This window comes from Mobula birostris, chromosome 3 (assembly GCF_030028105.1).
Source record: "Mobula birostris isolate sMobBir1 chromosome 3, sMobBir1.hap1, whole genome shotgun sequence".
NCBI lineage: Eukaryota > Metazoa > Chordata > Chondrichthyes > Myliobatiformes > Myliobatidae > Mobula > Mobula birostris.
Genome location: NC_092372.1, coordinates 193,939,416 through 193,951,941, shown reverse-complemented (window position 1 = coordinate 193,951,941; position 12,526 = coordinate 193,939,416). Strand labels below are relative to the sequence as shown.

Below are 12,526 nucleotides of genomic sequence, written 5' to 3'. Positions count from 1 at the left end.
TAAATGGACTTTGAACCCATGAACACGACTTTTTTCCCTCTTTTTGCACTATTTATTTAATATATAAGGCACTTTACCACACATTGCTCTGCGATGACACCAGTGCCAAGCTGTATCCACCCTAATGCCCTTCCCTTGGACAACATTGGTGCTGCGGAGAGGGGAGACTTTCAGCATGGGTAACTGCCTGTCTTCCATACAACCTTGCCCAGGCCTGCACCCTGGAAACCTTCCAAGGCGCAAATCCATGGTCTCATGACTCTAATGGATGCCTATAAAATACACACATACATATATAATATTTACTGTAATCCTACTTGCCAAGGACTTTTCATAGCCTCTCCTGGTTTTTCTAATTCTCTTCGAGTTCTTTTTACACTTCTTAGTGCTTTTTGGGACACTCTTTGATTTTAGCTTTATATGCACTTACGTTTTTTTCTTAACTGAATTCACCACTCTCTCAATATGCAAGGTTCCCTTTCCTTGCTGTCCTTGTCCATGCTGCTTAATACATATCCTTCTCCTGAAATATACCTATCCTGAACCCTGTGTAGTTGGTTTTAAACACTCTCTACAAGTCAGATGTGGACTTATCCAAAAGCAGCTGTTCCCAATTAATCTCCCTCGTTCCTGTCTAATACATAATTTGCTCAACTCCAATTTACTGTGCTCCCCCAAGGTCCACACATTGCCATTTTTTTATAACTGTCTTAAAACTCACTGAGTTGTGCTCACTGTTCCTAACTGTTGTCCCACTGAGAGGTAACTTACCTGGCTAGGCTGATTACCCAACACCAAGTCCACTACAGTCCCCCCTCTTGTTGGACTATCTACATATTTATGTAAGAAACACTCCTGAATGCACCTAACCAATTCTGCCTATCTGAACCTCTTGCACCCAGGAGCCCCACTCTATATTAGGAAAGTTCAAATCACTCACTACAACAACCCTGTTGTATTTACATCTTTCCCTAATCAGCCTGCATATCTGTTCACCAATGTCCCACTGGCTAGGAACATAGAAAACCTACAGCAAAATACAGGCCCTTCGGCCTACAAAGCTGTGCTGAACATGTCCTTAACTTAGAAATTACCCATAGCCCCCTATTTTTCTGAGCTCCATGTACCTATCCAGGAGTCTCTTAAAGGACCCTACCATATCCGCCTCCACCACCGTCGCTGGCAGCCCATTCCACGCACTCACCACTCCCTGCATTAAAAAAACTTACCGCTGACATCTCCTCTGTACCTACTTCCAAGCACCTTAAAACTGTGTCCTCTCATGCTAGCTATTTTAGCCCTGTGAAAAAGCCTCTGACTATCCACACGTTTAATGCCTCTTATCATCTTATACACCTCTATCAGGTCACTTCTCATCCTCCGACTCTCCAAGGAAAAAAGGCCGAGTTCACTCAGCCTATTCTCATAAGGCATGCTCCCCAATCCAAGCAACATCCTTCTAAATCTTCTCTGCACCCTTTCTATGGTTTCCACATCCTTCCATTGTGAGGGGAAGAGAACTGAGCACAGTAGTCCAAGACTCCAAGGGTCTCACCAGGGTCCTATATAGCTGCAACATTACGTCTCAGCTCCTAAACTCAATCCCATGATTGAAGAAGGCCAATGCACCTTATGCCCCCTTAACCACAGAGTCAACCTGCGTAGCAGCTTTGAGTGTCCTATGGACTCGGACCCCGAAATCCCTCTGGTCCTCCATACTGCTAAGAGTCTTACCATTAATACTATATTCTGCCATCATATTTGACCTACCAAAATGAACCACCTCACACTTATGTGGGTTGAACTCCATCTGCCACTTCTCAGCCCAGTTTTGCATCCTATCAACGTTCTGTTGTAACCTCTGACACTATCCACAACACCCCCAACCTTTGTGTCATCAGCAAGTTAACTAACCCATCCCTCCACTTCCTCATCTAGATCATTTATAAAAATCATCTAGAGTTGGAGTCCCAGAACAGATCCCTGAGGCACAGCACTGGTTACCGGCCTCCATGCAGAATATGACCCATCTACAACCGCTCTTTGCCTTCTGTGGGCAAACCAGTTCTGGATCCACAAGCAATGGATCCCATGCCTCCTTACTTTCTCAGTAAGCCTGACATGGGGTACCTTGTCAAATGCCTTGCTGAAATCCATATACACTACATCTACTGCTCTACCTTCATCAATGTGTTTTGTCACATCCTCAAAAAATTCAATCAGGCTCATAAGGCACGACCTTGCCTTTCACAAAGCCACGTTGACTATTCCTAATCGTATTATGCCTGTCCAAATGTTCATAAATCCTGCATCTCAGGATCTTCTCCATCAACTTACCAACCACTGAAGTAAGACTCACTGGTCTATAATTTCCTGGGCTACTGGGGCAGTCTGTAGTATATCCCATCAGAGTGATTGCACTTTTATTTCTTTTGAGTTCTACCCACATAGATTCAGTGGATGAGTTTTCCATTGTGTCCCCACTGAGTGCAGTTATTATTTTGTCCCTGATTAATGGCACAACTCCCTCCCCGCCATCTCTGTATTTTCTAAAACATCTAAATCCTGGAATATTAAAGATCTATTCTTGATTCTTTCTCAACCAAGTCTATGTTATGGTCATAACAGCATGGAACTATGATGTTCATCAGTCTTACCCATAATGCTCCTTGCATTAAGATGCAGGTTCTTCAACCCATCTGTCCCATTCTGTCCATTACCTGTTCTTTCTGGTCATGACGTCTACCACCTACTTAATTCTTATCTTAACTTTCTTAATTTTTTATTCTTAACATTCTGACCTGCTGATCTAGCTATGTTTCCCCTTCAAACTAGTTCAAAAACCTCTTGAGTAACATTAGCAAACCTCTCTCAGAGGATCTTGGTCCACCTCCGGTTAAGAATCAACCCATCCTTCTTGTGCAGGAAGATAGAGGATTGGGAAGCTTTAAAAACTTGCAGAAGGAAACTAAGAATGTCATTAAAAGGAAAAAATGCATTATGAATGGAAGCTGGTGACTAATACCAAAGAAGATACTGAAAGCTTTTTTAGGTATATAAAGGGTAAATATAGGACCAATAGAAAATGATGCTGGAGATATCGTAATGAGAGACGCTGAGATGGCAGAGGAACTGAATGCATATTTTGCATCAGTCTTCACAGTGGAAGACACCTGCAATATACCAGACATTCAAGAGTGTCAGGGAAGTGAAATATATGCAGTGAAAATTACGATTGAGAAGGTGTTCAGGATGGTCTGAGGGTGGATAAATCTCCTGGACCTGATGGAATGCACCCTCGGGTTCTGAAGGAAGTAGCTGGAGAGATTGCGGAGGCATTAACAATGATCTTTCAAGAATTGATAGATTCTGGCATTGAACCATATGACAGGAAAATTGCAAATGTTACTCCACTATTTAAGAAGGGTGGGAGGCAGCAGAAAGGAAACTATAGACCTGTTAGCCTGACATCAGTGGTTGAGAAGTTGTTAGAATCGATTGTTAGGGATGAGATTATGGCATACCTGGAGGCACATGACAAGATGGCCAAAGCCAGCATGGTTTCCTGAAAGGAAGATCCTGCCTGACTAATCTACTACAATTTTTTGAGGAAATTACAAGCAGGGTAGACAAAGGAGATATAGTAGATGTGGTGTACTTGGATTTTCAGAAGGCCTTTGACAAGATGCTGCACATGAGGCTGCTTAGCAAGATAAGAGCCCACGGAATTACAGGGGAGTTACTAGCATGGGTGGAGCATTGGCTGATCGGCAGAAAACAGAGAGTGGGAATAAAGGGATCCTATTCTGGCTGGCTGCCGGTTACCAGTGGAGTTCCACAGGCGTTGGTGTTGGGACAGCTGCTTTTTACAATGTATGTCAATGATTTGAACTATGGGATTAATGGATTTGTGGCTAAATTTGCCAATGGTACAAAGATAGCTGGAGGAGCGGGTCGTGTTGAGGAAACAGATTGTGATAGTTGAGGGGAATGGGCAAAGAAGTGGCAAATGAAATACAATGTTGGAAAGTGTATGGTCATGCACGTTGGTGAAAGAAGTAAACGGACAGGCTATTATATAGATGGGGAGAGAATTCAAAATTCAGAGATGCAAAGTGACTTGAGAGTCCTTGTGCAGGATACTCTAAAGGTTAACATCCAGATTGAGTCGGTGGTGAAGAAGGCGAATGCAATGTTGGCATTCATTTCTAGAGGTATGGAATATAAGAGCAGGGATGTGTCTTTTGATGTTGTCCATTGGAGCCTCCATACCAGACAGTGATGCAAATAGTCAGAATGTTCTCCCTGGTATATCTGTGGAAATTTGCCAGTTTTTGGTGATATACCAAATCTCCTCAGACACCGACTGAAGTATAACCCTCTTCTTCATCACTTTTTACCCCACCTGTTCCTAAGCCTATTAAATGTCTGCTAAATGTCGCTATCACATCTGTTCCTATCATCACTCTGGAAGTTTGTTCCAGGCACCTACCACTCTTTTTATTTATAAACTTGCCGTACAAAATTCCTTTAAACTCCCCATCCCCGCCTCAAACCTGTGTCCTCCCGTATTTGAGTTTTCTATCTTGATCCTTGTTATCGCACCAGTACCCTGCAGTGTTTGAAATAACAGGAGCTAGTGGGTAAGCAATAGCAAGCTGAAGAAGCCCCAGTGATAAGATCATTGGAAAGATGGAAGTGGGGATTACTACTTTTTTTTTCCGGTATTTCTCCACACTTTTCTACTTGTCTTTTCAATCAATTCTATTGCTTGTCTTCGTCGCAGCAGATGTGAAACTGCTGTAGATCAGTGGCTTAGCTGGATTACATTGGTCTTCTGCACTGACAGTGCACTGAAAACATCAGAGTGGAGGAGAGAAGGATGCTGAATAGTGGAGGGTTGAAGCTGAAATGATGCCTCTCTAACACTGCTGAAGTTTCAGTCAAAGTGCAGATGAATGCTTGAAAGCTTCAAAGCAGTTCAGTTAATGGATGGGATGGAGCCAAGGTTGTAAGCGGAGGAACTGCAGAAAGGAGGGGGGAACTGGACTGTGAGAAGGTAGAGAGAGGACTGCTAATTTTCTGTAAAAATTTAAGATTTAGAGTAAACCACCTACATTTAAAAGCCCAACTTCTTCAGTCCCCGGTAACACAGCGGTATTCGACATTGATTATGTTTGCAGTTGCCTGTAGATTCTTTTTGTAGGTTTCAGAGTAGTAGTTTACTTCAGTGGGAATCGGAGTTAGCACAGTACCCTCTGTGGGGAATCTGTGGTCTTTGTGAAGAGAGAAAGAGCATCATGGCTCTTAAAGCAGTCAGGGTCAAGAATCCTCTCTGAGATGGTTGAAACCGCAGCTGCGAGTTAGATCTAAGTACACTGTAAAATGGTGTACAATAGTCAAAATAATGGTAAAGAAAGATAGATAAAGAGAGAAGTAGAGGAAAATTGTAAAGTTATTTTATTTTTAAAATCTATAATAATTACATTTTGAAAAAATGTGAATCTGTACTTTTTAAGTACTATTGTTAGTGCCAGTTGTTTTGGTACTAAATTAGACATCACACTGTAAAGTATGTACTTGTTCTAGAGTACATTTGTGCCAACTTTTCGTACTGTGTTTATTGGTCTACAAAAGTTCATGACTCTCCTTGTCTTTTGATTATGGAGGCGGCTGTTCAAGATGTGCTTGCAGTGTAGCCCCTGTAAAAGCAAGCTAGACACCTGTGAATTTTAGCTGACTTCCGATTTTTACCTACCAAGTTCTGAACTCAAGTCAGAACTGCAGGAGAAACAGCACATCTGGCATCTGACTGAGCAGGAAAACCAACTGTGCATTTCCCCACCCTATCAACTTAAAGGATTATTAAATTAACAGTGTAAGCATTCAAAAGGAAGTGTAAATTGGAGTGTTAGTTCAGTCACAGGAGGAGAAACGAAGGGAGAAAATTGTAAAGTTAAGAATGCTTGGATTCACTGAAGCATACAAGAGGATGGTGCTGAAGATCAACATCAACAAGACAAAGTTCGTTATTGACCTACTCCCTGCACGAAACGGTCTCTCAGCACTAGAACTTTACGTCGAGACCCTGGAAGCGTGGATTACTTCTGATTCCTTTGGCACCGTTCAGTCAAGGCAGTTGATGATGAAATTAAACTTCACCTTGTAAATTTGCCAGCACTGCCTTTTGGAAAAAAGATATTTGAAAATCAAAACACAAACAAGAGAAAATCTACAGATGCTGAAAATCTGAGCAACACACACAAAATGCTTGAAGATCAAAATGCTGGGTTTGGCACAAAATTCATTGTTTAGTCACAGATAGCAGTAATCTGTGTTTCTGAGATCTGGATTCCCAACGGCAAGCACCATAAGGCATTGGAAAAACACTACCAATAATGTCTCCAAAAACTCCTCCATATTCACAGGATGGCGAAGGGAATTAATGGCTGTATCCTCTTTGGTAGGCCAAACCACTTACATGTATGGCCGTCAGATTCCCAAAGTCGACACCCTGGGAAGAGTCTTAAACTGTTTTATTGATTGAAATGTAGGAGGTATGATTGGTAAATTCACAGATGATGTTGAAATCAGGAGGGCTGTTATTGGTGTGAAGGGTAGTCATATTCTTCAGGAAGATATAGATCGGCAGCAAAGGCAGATGGAATTTAATGCTGATTAGTGCAAGGTAATGCACTTTGAAAGAATCAATAGTATAGCTTACAAGCAGTGAACGTTAGAGCTGGAGGGAGTGTTGTGGAACAGAGAGACCTCTGTGCACAGATAAAAGGATCCCTGTAATTAGCAGCACATGTAGATCAAGTGGTAAACAAGGGATAATAGACACTCAGATTCAGATTTATCACATGTACATCAAAACATACAGTGGAGTTTGTTGTTTGTGTTAATAACCAAGGATGTGCTGGGGGCAGCCCGCAAGTGTTGCTTGACTTTCTGGTGTCAACACAGCATGCCAAAATGTTCATCCAAACAATACAGAACAGAAGAAGCAACAACACAACAGCAAAACACGCTCTGTTCATCCCACCATTTCAGTCAGAGGAGAAATTGCATGGATTGGGATTATTTTCTGTGGAGATAGATTAATTCCAAGGGTGTTGATGAATGGTAGAATCTGGGGGTAAATTGATGGTAATAACCTTCCAGTCATGCTGTCTTCTTGCTGCTGCCATCAGGAAGATGGTACTGGAGCCTTGAAACCCAAAACACCAGATTCAGGAATAGCTCAACCATCAGACTCTTGAACCAGAGGGGTAAAGTCACTAACTTCACTCGCTCCATCACCGAACTGTTCCCACAATGTGGCATCACTGTCAAGTACTCTACAACTATTTTTCTTGATAATTATAGCTTATTTAATTATTATTATTGCTGATTTCCCCCCACATTTTGTATTTGCACATTCCATCATATTGGGGGGAGAGGGCACGATCTTTCCTGAAGAAGATTTCTTGAGGAGGATCTTGGCCCAAAACACCGACTATCTATTCATTTCCATAGGTGCTGCCTGACCTGCTGAGTTCCTCCAGCTATTTGTGTGTTGCCTTTATTGATTCTTTTGTGTTGCTTATATTTCCTGTGAATGCCCGCAAGAAAATGAATCTCAGGTTTTATATGGTAACATGTATGTACTTTGATAATGGACTCACTTTGTGCTTTTGTTTGATTAAATTGTGTTATGAGAATAACAGTAAGTGTTTGACAGAGGATGTGGGATTTGACAGAAGGACTGGTGAGGAGAAGGAAGTTCCTTACTGTGGTCTAATAACCCTGAGCAGTAGAGATTGAGGAGGTATGCCCAATTAAGGAGAGCATGGTTGCAGCAGATAACAGAGCTGCTCAAACTAGACGGTGTATGTTTAAGGTATGGAGTAGGAGGTTCAGAGCGGTTCTGATGAAGAACCTTTTTTCACAATGTGGGGAGTGTGCATTTGGAACCTACTTGACACAATATGATGGGCTGAAGGGCCTGTTCGGCACTGTACCATTCTATGTTCAATATGTCAGTAATTCTGTTCAGGTCGCTCTTTCAGGCACTTCCTGACCCACCTGTGGATGAGTCTGTGATTTGCATAGTGGCTGCTTTTGCCGATCTCCAGGCTCATATGGAAACTTGGCTCCTCACCGGCCTCACCAGCACCCATGGGACTTAGCAGCAAGAATGCCACCTTTCATAAACAATATATGTTTGGGGGGCGATATGATTTGGGGTTCAGTCAAATAGGAACATTGTGATGTTCTGATTAAGACCATTAGAAATAGGAACAGAATTAGGCCATTTGGCCCATTGAGTCTGCTCTGCCATTCAATTATGGTTGATTTTATTTTCCCTTATTCAGCCCCACTCACCAGTCTTCTCCCCATAATTTTTGATGGCGTGTCCAATCAAGAACCTACCACACTCTTATCAAGATGAAAGAAACCTCAATTTGAGTGAATGCAGTGTAAGTACTGCCCATGCATAATTGTCGGTCGGTAGGAAGTAACAAATCGTACACTGCATAAAGTTGTAAAGAAAGTAGATCAACAAATTTTTGCTTTATTGAACAGTTAGTAGCAAAAAGAGAAGGAAAAAAATACAGGGCCCATTTTGGTTAAAAATGTGCACATAAAGTTAGAGCTCATACTGGAGTCATCTTTAACTCTTGCACTGGATCCCTGAATCTATGTGAAAGCACACACCACATTCCGAATGTCACTCGAAATCCATTGAAGTAAATTGAATTGAATTGACTTTATTTCTTACATCCTGCAGTTACATGAGGACTAAAAATCTTTACATTAGGTCTCCACCTGAATATGCAAAGTGCAATTTATAGTAATTTGTAATAAATAGTATGTACAACAGCACAGTCAATACGGCATAGAAATACAATTGTTTCAGTATGAATTAGTCAGTCTAATAGCCTGGTGGAAGATGCTGTCCTGGAGCCTGTTGGTCCTGGCTTTAATACTGCTGTACCATTTCCTGGATGGTAGCATCTGAAACAGTTTGGGGTGACGCGGGTCCCCAATGATCCTTCGGGCCCTTTTTATGCAGCTATCGCTCTAACTGCCCCGAATAGTGGGAAGTTCACATCTACAGGTGTGCTGGGCTGTCCGCACCACTCTCTGCAGAGTCCTGCGATTGAGGGAAGTACAGTTCCCATACCAGGCAGTGATGCAGCCAGTCAGGATGCTCTCAATGTGCCCCTGTAAAAAGGGGATTTGGGGAGTCATGCCAAGCAACTTAAACCATCTGAGGTGAAAGAGGCACTGTTGTACATTTTTCACCACACAGCTGGTGTGTACAGATCATATGAGGTCCTCAGTAATGTGTATTCCGAGGAATTTAAAGCTGCTCACCCTCACAATCCCAGATCCATTGATGTCAATAGGAGTGAGCCTGTCTCCATTCCTCCTGTAGCCCACATCCAGCTCTTTTGTTTTTGCAACATTGAGGGAGAGGTTGCTTTCTTGACATGACTGTGTCAGGGTGATGACTTCTTCTCTGTCGGCTGCCTCGTTAATATTTGAGATAAGGCCAATCAATGTAGTATCATCTGCAAAATTAATTAGCAGATTGGAGCTGTGGGTAGCCACAGAGTCATGGGTATACAGAGAGTAAAGGAGGGGGCTTGGGACACAGCCCTGAGGGGTTCCTGTGTTTAGGGGCAGAGGTGAGGAAGCCCACTCTCATCACCTGCCAGCGATCTGACAGGAAGTTCAGGATCCAGCTGCACAAGGCAGGTTGACGGCTGAGGTCTCTGTGTTTCTTGTCAAACCTGGAGGGAATTATGGTGTTGAATGCTGAACTGTAGTCTAAGGACAGGGTTCTTAGATGAGCATCCCTCTTCTCCAGGTGTGTAAGAACGGTGTGTAGAGCTGTGACTATTGTGTCATCTGTCGATCGGTTGAGTTGGTAGGCGAATTGTAGGGGTGTCCAGTGTGGGTGGTAGCATGCTGCAGATGTAGTCATTGACCAGCCTCTCAAGGCATTTGCTTATTATTGAGGTGAGTGCGACAGGATGCCAGGTATTCAGACATGTTACCTTGGTCTTTTTAGGTACAGGGAACAAATAGGGGTATTGGTCCTTCTATCTTGGAGGCACTCATCTGCACAAAGCACTTTGCGACGGGGACACACCTTCCCATGGCATTCTCAGTCATCATCCTTCCTGTCCTCCCACCAAAAAGACCATCAACCCCACTCGCATACCTCACAAATCTCTCTCCGCCCCGCTTTCCTCAGAACCTTCTCCCAATTCCACCAACCTGATTGGCTGACACAACATTCCTAAATTGAACATCATAGCCCCTTCTTTTTCCTGAAACCCAAACATGCTATCAGCAGGACACACCACTTCTAAAGAAAGCAACTAAATGAAATGCCCTACAGCATTACCAGTAAAAAATCTTAACCAGGGCATTATACCAATATAAAGCTTGCAAAAGTGAAATGGAAGTAAGTTATCTTCTGTCCTGATGGATGGCTTAAGAATTAAAAGAAATGGAGGCTGGAATCTTCTGATCTTGTTGGTTGTTCAATTACAAACCAAGAGCTGGAAAGAGCATATTTTTTGTGAACTAGTCCCTTTTTAATAAATCATCACAATTTTCACAAATATTAAGCTTTCACAATTTCTGAAACAGGTGCACTGACTGCAATGCAAATCAGCAGAAATTAAATCAAGTGAACTCCTGGTTTAGAAAGTATATTGTTATGCCATTCTTATGTGTTAAACTAATGTTAGTATCATTATCCTGAACATAAATGCCAGATGTTTTTGTGAGCATTTCTGTTTTGATGACAAGGTTACAGCTGCTGCTATAGGAAGTTCCCACCCATAGACCAGAAATGGTGAACAATGCCCTGAGGATTTCAGACTAACCTTGACTGAATCCTGATTGTGATCAACGGTGACATGTTCTAAATCTATTTCATTTTGCTAATAGATGGCCAAAAATATCCTGGATGTAGGTGATAAAATAATGATAAAATGAGATCTTGTGAATGCAATTTTATTTGCATTTTGTTGTACAAATAGAGCAAAACCAGGTTATATTTCACATTATAGTTCAGAATATTTCATTTTCAATATCAGAGAAATAGTAAGTTTAAGGATACTGTATTACGTCAGTTTCACCCCCCCCCCCCCCCCCCCACCGCCAAAGATGTCAGGTACAAGCAGGAGAATGTTTCGGAATATTTGCTTTATTTCAAGGTATCAGGTTCACTTGTTTTTCTTTTTTCAAAGAAAATGAGTCAACAGTGACATTATTGGAAATGAGTATTGGACATTGTGGTATTATTAGAATGAGAAGTATAAGTTTTGTTACCTCAAAAATCAGGCTGTTGCTCTCAGTTTATCAATAAACCACTTCATTTAACTTTGATGTTAGCTAAGGCATTGATTACATAAAATTTTGCAACCAATGTTAAATATAATTTTTGGTTTACATTTTTTTATACACTTAAAATTAATTTTGTGAGTGATTTCTAAGATAATGTATCATAAGTTGAAGAAGTGACTTGTATGTCATCACAAATATTGTAAGCAGCATTTTTGTAACTGATAAAGCTGGATGAGAAATTCTAGTAATAATAAAAGGAATTGAGATATGTAAGGAAAAATGTGTAAATATGTATAAATGTTTTTACGACCTCATCCTCTCAAGGTGCTTCACTGGAGTACTTGTTACATTCATTATACATTCGGATGTGCAACAGGCAATTTAACAAGAGCAAAGTTTTAACTGAAAAGAAATCTGATATTGATTGAGGAATAGGACACTGAGGATAAACTGTTGAATGCATGAAGGGATCATTTGTCTATTGTGCATTTGTTTAATATCTCCTGTGTATGAGGTGCTCCGGACAGTGCAACACTTACTGTATTAATATGCTGGAGTCTTGGTATAAACCTTCGCCATTGGAAAGCCAGAAAAGAAATGCTGTTCATACGTAAAAGAGCTAAAAGAAAAACATTTAAATGAAAAGCAAAAGGTAACGAATAAAGTGGTAGATAAAATAGATTGAAAATAGACTAGTGCAAGATGTGGGGAAAAAAATTGTTTCTTTGCTCCAGTACATAAAAGAAGTCAAGAGAAGAAAGTACAGTGGATTCTGATTAGGCTTTTGGTTAAATGGGGCAGCCGCTTATTTGGCAGAACTCTTAAAGAACAAACACTAATCGAGAAAGTGGACGGGGTTCTCTTCGTTTATTTAAGATGCTGTGCCACTTGGTGCAGGAAACTGTTGCTGAACAGTTTCTAACTAGCGCCAGTCGCTGGTGTGGCCACTCAACAATACACGTGTTCCGAGCTAACAGTTTTTAAACAGTGTTAGTTGCATGTGTTTGTCTTCAAAAAGCAGTGATTTTTGTCACTGATTGTTAGTGAGAAATAAGCAGTAAGACAACTCAGAGTGTTTTTCCTCTCTGCCATTTCAAGCACTCAGGTTGCAGATGCCAGTAATGGCCGAGCGTGAAAATAAAATGATTTCACTACTTCATCAAGTTAGGAG

The 12,526-nt window shown here is 41.4% G+C and overlaps 1 protein-coding gene across 4 annotated transcripts in view; it reads left to right on the top strand.

Moving 5' to 3' along the window:
• znf438 (zinc finger protein 438) overlaps nt 1-12,526 on the top strand; it is a 266,265-nt gene that overhangs the window by 189,192 nt on the left and 64,547 nt on the right. The window lies entirely within an intron of this gene.